This window comes from Lithobates pipiens, unplaced genomic scaffold, assembly GCF_037356315.1.
Source record: "Lithobates pipiens isolate NorthernLeopardFrog02 unplaced genomic scaffold, aLitPip1_a1.2 Scaffold_22, whole genome shotgun sequence".
In the NCBI taxonomy this organism is placed as follows: domain Eukaryota; kingdom Metazoa; phylum Chordata; class Amphibia; order Anura; family Ranidae; genus Lithobates; species Lithobates pipiens.
In genome coordinates this window covers 140,155,524-140,169,712 of record NW_027507784.1, presented here as the reverse complement: position 1 = coordinate 140,169,712, position 14,189 = coordinate 140,155,524, and the positions used below count along the sequence as shown (strand labels likewise).

The 14,189-nt window shown below is 39.2% G+C and overlaps 1 protein-coding gene across 31 annotated transcripts in view; it reads left to right on the top strand.

Moving 5' to 3' along the window:
• MAP2 (microtubule associated protein 2) overlaps window positions 1–14,189 on the top strand; it is a 325,226-nt gene that overhangs the window by 184,992 nt on the left and 126,045 nt on the right. The window lies entirely within an intron of this gene.

Genomic DNA, 14,189 nt, shown 5'->3' with positions numbered 1-14,189 from the left:
TACGGTACAAAATAAGGTCCGATAGCATGGACCATAGGGTGAGTACATGGTTTGAAAACTGGCTACAAGAGACAGTTCAGAGGGTGGTGATGAATGTGGAATGGTCAGAGGTGGGCAGTGGGGTCCCCCAGGGACCAATCCTATTTATTTTGTTCATAAACGACCTGGAGGATGGGGTAAACAGTTCAATCTCTGTATTTGAGGACGGTACTAAGCTAAGCAGGGTAATAAATTATCCGCAGGATGTGGAAACCTAGCAAAAAGATCTGAACAAATTAATGGGGTGGGCAACTACATGGCAAATGAGGTTTAATGTAGAACAATGTAAAATAATGCATTTGGGTGGCAAAAATATGAATGCAGTAAACCCGTGTTCCGTATTTTATCTCAACAACACCCCATATATCCAACACCTAAAACTCAAGGCAAAAACTGATTGCACCCCACTTTATATCACCTAAGTGAAATAGTGCTACTATAGTTTCATATAGAATCTCCAATCAGAAAGATATACATACAAGAAATAAAAATAAAAATAAAATAAAAAGTGATTGGTAGAGGCCTCAGCCGTAGAAAAACCTAACTTCAAACAAAAAGCCAAAAAATACAGAAAAACACAGAAAAAACACAGAAAAAAACACAGAAAAAAAGGGGAGAAAAGAACCCCCAACAGTTTTAGTGTTTACCAGTGCCAAACCTCTTCCTAATTGGGGAAGAGAACTATCATGTACATTCTTTGTGCTAGTTATTACATATTAAATTCACCAGATCTCCTTATATTAATAAATGTAAAAGGAGGAAGCACATGGTTTCCTCATGCAATAATATCCAAAAAAAATTTTTTATGCAATAAACAAAAAATCAAAAAAGACAAAATATGTGAAAAAGTCCAGTTATATCCAGTGGTCTATACACCAATCCACGAGCATGTGAGAGTGTAAAAGGGTCAAGTGCGCCCAATATATATTAAAAATAAGCAGTATAAATATCAGTCCACATTGAATCTTCTATAACCGTATCAATGCAATTAAGCCTCTTCAGAATACAGGAAAGGTGACTTTCGTGAGATTGCCTGCGCTTTATTAGTGACTTTCGTGCTCGTTCCCCCTCAAGGGTCCCCACTCACCAGATCCATTCACCCCCTAGGGGGTTAAACGCCTGTAATCTGTGTCCTGTTTATCCGAAGATTCCACCATCCAGTTATATCTCCAATAGGTCCTTCTCAAGGTCTTTTAAAGAGATGCAGGTAAGTCCTTATATCCAATAGTAATTTCCTCAAATAGAAGAGAATACCCTCATGGTGTAGTATTTTTGATTATAGTTGGGAAAAAAGGGAGAACAATATGATATTCTTCTTTAAAAAGCAGGTATTTTTAGTTATGTAGAAATTTTAGGAGGCTAATTTCCACTTAAAAATATTTTATTACAAAAATATTTTATTACAAAAAACTTTATACAACACTCTGTGCAGAAAAAAGGGGTTTTTTTTATGCAAGATGCAGTCTAACAATCCATACATCAGCATACACCGTATATAACTAGTGTTATACGGCTCAAAAAGATGTAATGTAACAACCCTTTTTTCAGCAAAAACAAGGAGCCAATATAAAATATAAAAATAAAAAGTAAAACAGAACAGATGCAATATAAAGCACTGATTCCGGAATGCAAAAAAAGGATTTACTTTATATATGTACCAAAAGTTCACCAATTATGAAAAAAATAAATATAAAAATAAAAATCAAAAATGAAAAACAGAATCTCCTACGGTCCTTTACATAAGTCTGCAGAGTATCTGCACTTATTCCCAAAAAAACCCTATTCCCCCAGTGCTACAGTCCCCTTGCTACCGTGGGGTTAAATGATGGTCTCCTCTGGGGTCCGTATAACAGGCTTAGTTTGGGTTAGGAATGGAGCTCCGTATGTTAGAAAACCAAAAAAGAAAAACGTTAATGTTAAAAGAAATTTTCAGAACGTTTATCGGACTTGTTCCTACTAACTACAGCCCAAATATTCAACTCGCCGGTCCGTCGTAGAGACAATTCCCCTGAACGCGCGGCGTGCGTTCCAGGCTGCGTTCCAGCGGATCCAGGCGCACCGGAAGTGACGTGTGTGCGTAATGACGCTGACAGCTGACAGCGTCATTACGCACACACGTCACTTCCGGTGCGCCTGGATCCGCTGGAACGCAGCCTGGAACGCACGCCGCGCGTTCAGGGGAATTGTCTCTACGACGGACCGGCGAGTTGAATATTTGGGCTGTAGTTAGTAGGAACAAGTCCGATAAACGTTCTGAAAATTTCTTTTAACATTAACGTTTTTCTTTTTTGGTTTTCTAACATACGGAGCTCCATTCCTAACCCAAACTAAGCCTGTTATACGGACCCCAGAGGAAACCATCATTTAACCCCACGGTAGCAAGGGGACTGTAGCACTGGGGGAATAGGGTTTTTTTGGGAATAAGTGCAGATACTCTGCAGACTTATGTAAAGGACCGTAGGAGATTCTGTTTTTCATTTTTGATTTTTATTTTTATATTTATTTTTTTCATAATTGGTGAACTTTTGGTACATATATAAAGTAAATCCTTTTTTTGCATTCCGGAATCAGTGCTTTATATTGCATCTGTTCTGTTTTACTTTTTATTTTTATATTTTATATTGGCTCCTTGTTTTTGCTGAAAAAAGGGTTGTTACATTACATCTTTTTGAGCCGTATAACACTAGTTATATACGGTGTATGCTGATGTATGGATTGTTAGACTGCATCTTGCATAAAAAAACCCCCTTTTTTCTGCACAGAGTGTTGTATAAAGTTTTTTGTAATAAAATATTTTTGTAATAAAATATTTTTAAGTGGAAATTAGCCTCCTAAAATTTCTACATAACTAAAAATACCTGCTTTTTAAAGAAGAATATCATATTGTTCTCCCTTTTTTCCCAACTATAATCAAAAATACTACACCATGAGGGTATTCTCTTCTATTTGAGGAAATTACTATTGGATATAAGGACTTACCTGCATCTCTTTAAAAGACCTTGAGAAGGACCTATTGGAGATATAACTGGATGGTGGAATCTTCGGATAAACAGGACACAGATTACAGGCGTTTAACCCCCTAGGGGGTGAATGGATCTGGTGAGTGGGGACCCTTGAGGGGGAACGAGCACGAAAGTCACTAATAAAGCGCAGGCAATCTCACGAAAGTCACCTTTCCTGTATTCTGAAGAGGCTTAATTGCATTGATACGGTTATAGAAGATTCAATGTGGACTGATATTTATACTGCTTATTTTTGATATATATTGGGCGCACTTGACCCTTTTACACTCTCACATGCTCGTGGATTGGTGTATAGACCACTGGATATAACTGGACTTTTTCACATATTTTGTCTTTTTTGATTTTTTGTTTATTGCATAAAAAAATTTTTTTGGATATTATTGCATGAGGAAACCATGTGCTTCCTCCTTTTACATTTATTAATATAAGGAGATCTGGTGAATTTAATATGTAATAACTAGCACAAAGAATGTACATGATAGTTCTCTTCCCCAATTAGGAAGAGGTTTGGCACTGGTAAACACTAAAACTGTTGGGGGTTCTTTTCTCCCCTTTTTTTCTGTGTTTTTTTCTGTGTTTTTTCTGTGTTTTTCTGTATTTTTTGGCTTTTTGTTTGAAGTTAGGTTTTTCTACGGCTGAGGCCTCTACCAATCACTTTTTATTTTATTTTTATTTTTATTTCTTGTATGTATATCTTTCTGATTGGAGATTCTATATGAAACTATAGTAGCACTATTTCACTTAGGTGATATAAAGTGGGGTGCAATCAGTTTTTGCCTTGAGTTTTAGGTGTTGGATATATGGGGTGTTGTTGAGATAAAATACGGAACACGGGTTTAATGCACATAGTCCCTGGGGACACGTTAAGGTGATAGATAGACATAAAAGGTTTGAGTAAGCAAAGAGTGCTATTGGAATTAACTGGGTGGAGGTAGCGCCAATAACCTTTAATCAAGAATCATTCCATTTATGCAGGTTGTTTTGTGCAGCCTTTGCATATTAGGGTGGCAGCAACCTCATAAAATAAAGAAAGTTTATACTTAATCTTTTAATAAGACAAAAATTAGATAGAAGAATTGTAAACCAATAAAAAACTATATATAACATAAGGGCACAGGTACAAATCAATACCTATACATATTCCTGCTGATCAAGACCTATTCCATAGGCGCGGCTTTACGTGTATAACTATCCCAAAAATATGAATGCAGTCTATACATTGGGGGGGAGAACCTCTGGGGGAATCTAGGATGAAAAAGGACCTGGGGGTCCTAGTAGATGATAGGCTCAGCAATTGCATGCAATGCCAAGCTGCTGCTAACAGAGCAAACAGAATATCGGCATGCATTAAAAAGGACATCAACACCAGAGATAAAATTATAATTCTCCCACTCTACAAGACTCTGGTCCGGCCACACCTAGAGTATACTGTCCAGTTCTGGGCACCAGTCCTCAGGAAGTATGTCTGGAAGCATGTACTGGAAATGGATATTAGGTATGAGGAAAGGTTGCGAGCACTGAACTTATTCTCTCTGGAGAAGAGACGCTTGAGAGGGGATATGATTTAAATTTATAAATACCGTACTAGTGACCCCACAATAGCTATACAACTTTTTTGCGGAAAGGAGTTAAATAAGACACGTGACCACTCATTAAAATTAGAAGGAAAGAGATTTAACCTTAAACTACGTAGAGGGCTCTTTACTGTAAGAGCGGCAAGGATGTGGAATTTCCTTCCAAAGGTGGTGGTCTCAGCAGGGAGCATCGATAGTTTCAAAAAACAAATATAAAAGCACCTGAACGACCGTAACATACAGGGATATACATTGTAATACTGACATATAATCACACACATAGGTTGGACTTGATGGACTTGTGTCTTTTTTCACCCTCACCTACTATGTAACTATGTATTTTATTTTGCTGTCTGGATTTATGTTGGGAAAATGTACCCTTACTTTTTTCCTGATGAAACAGCAAATAGTATGAGAGATTAATACAAACAGCAACAAAAAACTAGAAAAGGTCCTAACCCTTCCCCACTCTGCCAAATAAAGTGTTTTTTTATTGCTTTCTGTGCCCTTGTTGGTAAAGTTCTCCTCTCTTCCCATACCCAGTGACACAACAAGGAAAAACTCTGCAATAAGGACACAATGGGGAAATGTTGCAACTCCTGTTAGTTTTTATGACTGTTTCAGAAAAATTAAGAATTCTCAACTTAAATATCTATTGAACTGAATATATATATATTTTTTGTAAAGTACTGTTCGATCAGAATTGAAAATGAGGTCTTGGGTCTTGCTGTGTGCAGGGGGGCCTGGGAGGACACATCTCACTTGCTATCTGGTTATAAGGGTTATTGTTTTTCATACAGTCACAGCTGTAGTGTGCCAGCTGCCTAAAATCACCTTGTTTCTTGTAATATTGTATTCTGGGAACATCAGTTTATGAGCTTGTGAATGTGCAGACCACATATAAATAACTTAACCCTTTGTTGGCCTATTGATGTCATTTGGTGAGCAAGGGATGGATCATACACCACACAAACTTTTGTAATAAGAAACATAGTCTCCCCTAGACGTAGAGAGAGTTTGTTAAATCCGTCTTCAATTGATTGAAATTTACACTAAGCTAAATTGAATGGATTTTCAGACTCTAGCACTAATTAGCTTTAGTACTTCACTAATTGATTTTACTTATTGCATAGAGTTCAGGTTACATTTAATATCATTTCCCTTGATGTTTTGCATCCAAATTAAGCAGGGCTTTGAAAGTGCCCCTAGGTAGGACTACAGTCTCTGTCTTTTATTATGTATGCCACAGCCTTCCTCTCCATATACACAGAGTTTGAGAAGTAGTAAATGAAGGCAGTGAAAGCAGATCAGTGGTGTGAATAATGTATTCCTGAATGATCAGGTCTATCCATAATTGGAATGGGGTGATCTTTGTTCTGCATAAATACAGTAAGGTACACATATTAGAATTTATGTTGTACTTGTGTCTTCATTGGGTCATGTTTGTGTTCAGACTTCTAAACTAGCAGAATTTTCAGTCAATATTTAAACCAGAAGGATCTTCAAAAATGCTTAATAAGACAGAGTTTAAGTATGTATTTTAATGATACACAATTGACAAAAGTATAACCACAAGAAGCCAATGTGCCTATGGGGGCCAAACAATCCCCCTTCATCAAGGCTTTAACATATGTCACCACTAATCTCAAACAATGACAACTTGAGTAGGATTGATTTACTAGAGCTAGAGAGTGTAAAATCTGGTGCAGCTCTGCATGGTAGCCAATCAGCTTCTAACTTGTTCAATTAAGCTTTGACAAAAAAAAAAAAATATGGAAGCTGATTGGTTTCTATGCAGAGCTGCTCCAGATTTTCTCTCCAGCTTTATAAAATCAACCCTGCTGTATCATTCATAGCAAGGGGGATCTCTCTTACAGTGTCAGCATTACACAGCCTTGCCAACACTTATGTAGTAGAGACCCCCCCCCCCGATATGAGTTAAAGCTCTGAAGGGGAGATTTTTGACCCCCAAAATGCATTGGATTATTGTGTTTATGCTTTTGTCATTTGTGGATCATTAAAATACATAGTTGGGCACTTATGACATGTGTTTGTCTCTCCTCCTGTTTTTATAAATATATATAGACTACGCAAGTCTTCTGACTTCCTTGACTGGGAAGACCCCTGTTTTGAAGAGAGCTGCTGAATGAAGGTATTAGGTCCAACCAAGGACTAGCGCCTCTCATCTACCCTCAGTTGAAATAGATACATGTCGATATCTGAATGACGTCTGTAATCTCAGGCATCATTCAGATATACCACCACAAAGCCCACGACGTCATATGACGTAGCTTGGGCGTCAAGTGTTTAAAGTGGACGTAAGTCCCATTCATGAAATTTGACATGGGCACATATTTCTGTTGTGTTTACAGTGAAGTGAACAGCCTCAGATGATACACAGGGATGGAACAAATATCCCTACATAACTATTACTTGTATATCTGCTGTCTTCATCTTTATATACTGTTTAGAAAGTGCACATCAGGTTAGAATTCTCTCTTCCTGTTCCACTACTAGGTGTGGATTCTTGGCATACACTGTGTGACAGCTGATTGGAGGAAAGGTGCACCCCCCCCCCCCCCACCGAGGAAGGAAGAAATGTGCAAAGCTGTGCTGTGAATAGAACAGCTGTCTGCTAATCTACTTTTATGCACCAATTTGGCACACATTATCTTTGGTGAGAAATAAGTAAACACTACAGAAAGATGTGCCCATGTCAAATTTCATGAATGGGGTTTACATCCACTTTAATGAACAGAAAACCAAAAAGACTAGATAAGTAGGCTGTTTCTCCCATATCCTTTGAAGAGAACCAAAGCAGTCTGTAATGATTTGAGTCTCAACTCTTACATGGTTATAATGGTGAAGCTTTGGGGTTGATTTACTAAAGGCATATAAACAGTGCACTTTGCATAGTGCAGTTGTACTCTGCAAGTATAGTTGCTCCAGAGCTTAGTAAATGAGGTAAAACTTTACCTTGCAAAGAATACCCAATCACATGCAAGGGAAAAATGCATTTTTCCTTGCATTTGATTGGATGATGGAAGTCAGCAAGGCTTCTGCTCATTTACTAAGCTCTGGAGCAACTGCTCTTGCAGAGTGCAACTGCATTATTTGCAATATTTGCCTTTAGTAAGTCTATCCCTTTATCTCTTGGAGATTAGTTGATATTTTAATATTTACTTGTATTCTGTCCCTGTCAAAACAGACGTGTCAGATGTAAGATCATCCTATCTATTCCTGAGCTAAACCTACCCTGAACTCAATGTAATGAGGAGTTCCAGCCTGGGGGAAAAAAAATATTAAAAGTCAGAAGCTACTGTACTGTACTACTGTATTGGACACTTAATTGTCCAATGATCCTGCAATGTCGGCACCTGAAGCTGATCCGCCCATCGGCTCTGGGTGCAGGTGCTGGTATCTTCACTAAGTGAAACAGGAAGTAAAGCTTTGTGGCTTCACAGCCTGTTTCCTACTTTGCATGCACGAGTCGTGCTGTTCTTTTTGAATGGTCCCGCACAGGGGCGGACTGACAACTCATGGGGCCCCCAGGTTTAAAGATGGCCACCACACAGCAGCTATCTTTCTTATGCAACATTAATGCAACAGGGCCTTGTGGAGGGGCACCTAGCTTGGCGACATGCAGAGTGGCAGGAGACTTTGTGATAGGCTTAACTGTAGGTACAAGTGGTAGTACAGAGTTTACTACCACTTTAAGTTTTTACTACAGTTTTTTTTATTCAATTTTTTTTTCACAACTCTGTTGGGGGGAGGGGGGATTGGTGAGATATCAGGGGTCTAAACAGACCCCCTGAAGTCTCGCTTTTGAGACAGAGACATGTATTGAGGGAGTACAGAAATTCCACACCACCGGTCAGTATATGTATTTAGAAGCAATGACACTGCTACTGACAAACCCCGGATTGAGCTGTAACAGAACACCTTCTTAAAGAGTGCGACTGTCCCTGCTCTTGGGGCCCCCTACTGGCCATGGGGTCTTTGGTTGGTGCCCGAGTGCCTTAATGGTCAGTCCGCCCCTGGTCCCGCAGTCTTCTGGGACCTGTGTGTCTCTCAGAAGGCAGCGGGGGGGGGGGGGGAGTGAGGAAGGGCTGAAAATTGCGTAGATCTCCACACAAGTGATCTTACCTGGAAGTGGAAGCGGGTACCTGGAAGTGCTGTGATCTTACCTGGAAGTGGAAGTGGGTACCTGGTTTTGACAGGTATCTACTCTCCCCTCCCCCCGAAAAGGTGCCAAATGTGGCAGCTGGGGGAGGGGGGAGCAAACAAGCGGAGCTTCCCCTTTTGGATGGAGCTCCGCTTTAATAAAAACACTTACAAACAGTAATATATTAACCTCGCTGGCGGTATGATTAGTTCTGGTTTTAGGTGCTGAAAGCGGTACAATTATTTTGCATGGAAATTTGGCGTTTTATAGTGTAGTCCTGTAATTCTTAGGAATAACTTTCTTAAATCTGTTCAAACCAGAGTCTAGCAGACATCCCGGGTATGATAAAGTTTATAATATAATAAATAATAACAATTATTCAATAATGTAATCAAATCCAAAAACACTGAAATTTGCTCATTTGCAGAATTGTCGCTGTCATTAGATTAAGTGTTTGATTACGAATTTCCCCACAAATCGCTATTGGTCAATTCTGCAAGTGATTATAATATATTATCGCTGTTTTCTAGTTGGTCTAAAAGCACTTTTGACATAAAGGGACAGTTTTTGGTTGCTATGGGCAATCTCCAAATTTCAGGCAGAAAAAACTGTATTTATAATATAAAAGTGCATGCAGGGCACTGCACAGACCACTAAGGACAAAGGGGGTGTGTAATTTTTTTATACAGTACTGTAATCTTACAGATTACAGTACTGTGTGAGTTTTGTGTGTTTTAACTTTTTTGAATTTGGCGCCTATCTCCGCTCCTGTGCGCCGTAACGTTGCAGGGAATGGAGCTCGGCGGCACTCGGGCACTGTGGGAATCGAGCGGAGGACAGCTTGATCACAGAGCGCGGAGGACATCGCTGGTTCCAGGGGACAAGGTAAGTAACTTCTCCCTGTGTCCTCCCTGTATCCAGTGATGCGATCCCGAGTCTGGCTCGGGGTTACCGTTTATGATACTAAAATCCCAACCCGAGCCAGACTCGGGATTACCGCTAGGGAGGTTAAAAGCATTGCTGTGATTATCAAGAACAAATGATTTGCTTATTGGCAGTTTTACCCCTTTGTTCTGTCACTTGTGTTTGGCAAGGGGCTAAAGTCTCCATGGAAGCCTTATTTCCTAATGCTGAGTTGTAATTTCTGCTGAGACAAGAAAGGAATACAAGGAAATAAAAGCAAACTTTATCCCGGAGAGTTAAGTTTGCACAGTTATAAGATTCAGAATCTTACAAATCCCCTTTGCTGACTAATTCTCTTTAAACAGTACTTTTTAACTTTTTAAAGTTTGTCTCCATTGTATTTTAGTTGCAATTTGCCTGTATGTGCAGTGCTTTCCTGAACGATATTTTGGTCTGTTTCCTAAACACAATTCAGTAAATAATTTGTAATTTCCTGCAAGCCTGGAGCTATGTGTACTGGATATTTGCTGCAATACATTACTGGCATTTCTGGCAGGAGAAGCCACAACACGCATTCTCTGTGCAATAATTACTGTGCATAAATATTTATAAAACTAATTCTTAGCTTGCAGGACAAATGAGGAGGATGATGTGATAACATTAACAACCAAAAACCTCTCCTAAGAAGGCTTAAGGTGGGAGAGTCCTGATGTGTGATTTTGTGACCTATCCACATACTGCACTTTATCCAACACAAAGGCCTTAGCTCAGTGTGCGTCTGCTGAGCCGAGATTCAATTTGGAAGAGATTAGCTAAATGTAATAGGAATTATGGGTAATACTATGCAAATGAGCACACAATCCAGAGGCAGTAATTGGTTCCAGCTTTAAATTTAGATTTAGTTTATCCAAAGAAATTCTAGAGCAGAGTGCAGTCTCTGACATGTGTAACTATCCCACTGGTATTTCTCAATACTTAAAAAAGAAATTAAATTGTAAGTGTAGTTAAAATACATAGGAGTAAGATATCTTACCTGCCAAAAATGCTAAATGTTAATCTCCGTTCAGTCAGTTTTAGAATCCAAACAGATACTAGCTTACAGATCTCTGTCTTCCTTTCCCAGTCGACATGCTAGAAGATTACAGGAAGCTAATACAAAGACAGATTGAGTAGCTATTTAAAAATACATTTAATCACTTTTAATGGCTATACTGTATAACTGGATTAAATAACAAACACTTTAACGATGTGTTTACATCCAATTCTTATTTTATACTCGTTTTCCATAGTTTAAAGTAACACAAAACTCTCCTGTATGCTGTATATATGCTATTTTATATTTTTAATTCAAACATGTACCTTGTTCTGCCATCAGCTCTCCCAAAATCTCAAAATTCGTATTACTTTGATGTTCTGATTTGACTTCCTGCTAGAGGGTGGCTACTTTCGTTCTTCATGGTCCCATTTTATGTGGAATGTAGCCACCCTCTCATGGTTGCTCCTGAGATAAACTACAAACGTAGGTGTAGATGCTGTCAGCCTGTACTTGGCATTGCTTTACTCCTTCCCTCAGCTTTGTTGAGATAACAACAACATGTAGCTATGGAAAAATGGCAAGTGGTTTAGATGTGAAGTTTGCAATAGCAAAGCTGAACAAAGCCAATTACCAGCTATGAAAGTTTAAACTAGAAATGTTTCTGAACAAGGATGACTTATGGCAAGTGCTGAATACAGACAGACCCACAAATGGAGAGATGGAGAACTGTGATAAAAAGAATAGACGGACAAAAGCAACCATAAGCTTACTAGTGGAAGCTGACCAGCTTATTCACATAAGAACAAAGAAAAGGTCGACCAAAGCTAACCAGTGCAGAACAAGAGGTAAAACTCACAATGCCTAAACCAAGTTTCCCACCAGATCCTACTGAACTGCCTGAAGTCAGAAGATCCACTTGGACTACAGAGCAGATACCACCACCCAAACTATCATATACTGTCAAAACACGCAGCATAATTGAACCAACATCCTGGGAAAACATAGAAAAAAAACGCCAAAACGTGAAGCCAATAAATGGAGAAAGGCAGCAGAAGAAGAATTAAAGTCACTTAAAGAAAATAAAACCTGGGCACTCTCAGAGCTCCCTCCTAATCGCAAAACTATAGGAAGTATAGTTTTCAAAGTATAGTTTTCAAAGTAAAGGCAGACGCAAAAGGGAATATCCACAAATACAAAGTCAGACTAGTTGCCAGGGGTTACTCCCAAAAATTTGGTGAAGACTACGATGAAACATTTGCTACCGTCATAAAAAACTCCACCATCAGATCTTCTTAGCATTGCAGCCAGGAAGGGCATGCAAGTCAAACACCTAGATGTTAAAACTGCTTTCCTATATGGAGACATTAAGGAAGACCTTTACATAGAGCAACCACCAGGGTTTGAGCAAGGAGACAACCTTGTGTGTAAACTTCAGAAGAGCATCTACAGTCTTAAGTAATCTTCAAAGATGTGGAATGAGAAAGTGAACAAAGTGCTTACCAGAGAGGGATTCTCAAGAAGTAAAACAGACCCCTGTCTTTACCTCAGGAATCAAGAAGACAGATGGATATACATCCTTTTCTATGTTGATAACATTATAACCTATTTTGAACAAGAAGGGGGTTACAGTAAGAAAGCTCATAAGCTGAAAGAAATGTTTGAAATCAAAGAGCTAGAGAACATTATCTACTATATGGGAATAAAAATAGAGAGATAAGAAGATGGAAGTTATCTTCTCAACCAATCTCAGAAAATCTCTGAAATCTTGGAACAATTTCATATGCAAGATGCAAAGGAAGTGAAAACTCCTATGGAACCAGGCTATCAAAAGAGCAATGAAGCATAAAACTTGCTACCCAACAATGACAAGTATTGCATATGTTACCACTGTGACAAGACCAGACATAGCCTCAGCAGTGGGCATACTATGCAGGAAAGTCTCAGCTCCCTGTCAGCATCACTGGAACACGATAAAAAGAGTGATACAATAACTCAAAGGAACAATTCAGCTGAGGTTACGGTTACCAGCAACATTAATTCCAACACTGGTCAGATATGTGGATGCTGATTGGTCCAGACCTCAAATACACAAGTGGATTCATCTTCCAGTATGGGGAAGGAACCATAATTTGGTCTAGTCGAAAGGAAGTAACTGTTGCTCTATTTTCAACTGAAGCATAGTACATTGCAGCAGCATATGCATGTCAAGATGCAATATGGATTTGTCAACTTTTTGTGGACATTGTGATAGACATGTCAAAACCAATTCCCATTTTTAAAGCGAGCCAGGGATGTATAAAGCTTACTTAATCAGAAAGGGTCAGTCCTAGGTCCAAACACATTGATGCCAAGTATTAGCTACTGAGGGACAATAAAGAGAAAGGTGTTATTGAAATTCAATACTGCCAATCAGAGGAGATGACTGCTGATGCACTCACCAAGCCTTTGTTGAAGGAACGTCATAGTTATTTCTCAGAAGACGCTGAATGTATTTTGACAAAGCACATGCTGTTGAGAAGGGGTATTGGAATAACAACAGCATGTAATCTAAAGTACTGTGAACTATATAGTGTATTATTACCTGTCTATCCAGCAGGTGGCACTGTAGTGTGTATCTATGGTGATGTATTTAGAGGAAGTGTTGTTGTCCTCAGTGCATGTAGTTGTATGCTCTTTGTTCCTGTTTCATGTTTCTAATACTGTAAGACATGCATTGCTAATCCTCCATGAAAGTAAAGTATTCTCTGCATCCAAGAAGCTTCCGGCACTTAATTCAAATACTCTGCACAACAAGCTTAATTGGCATTTGTAATCAAGATGCTGTGCAGTGTGGAATTTGTACTATTCATAGAGCAGTGCATGTGACTGCAACTAACATACGCTGCCCTTTCTAAAGCAACAGTGAGGGGGAACAGGGGAGCTTTGGGAGCATAGGCAGGACAGTACAGGGAGCCTGAAAAAGCAGTAAGAAAGGATTTAATAAACAATCAATAACAGCGCTGTTTCATATGAGATGTTGTATGACTTGGGTACAACCAGCCTGTTGGATTTTTCTGCATTCGATTAGAGTCAGTGGCTATAGCTGATAGCAGTAATCATTGTATTTTGCCAGCCAGGAAATCCCCCCACCAGCAGAATACAATAGTGCTGCAGGAAGCATTCCCCCATCAACACTGAATGTGTTGATGGGGAAATCAAGTGATTTTCTTTCTTTCCACCCTTGGCTGAAGGAAACAAAATTGATTAATCTATGGCTTGCCTTAATGTCACTTCAACCCTTACCCACACCCCCCACCCCCACTACCACACACACACACACACACACACACACACACACACACACATCTCCAGCTCTATATACTAACCTTTACTGTGCACCCCCTCCATTCTCTTCTGTGCCAGGAGCTGTAAGAAATACCTAGTAGATCTGAGTAAGGAAGAGTGTGTTA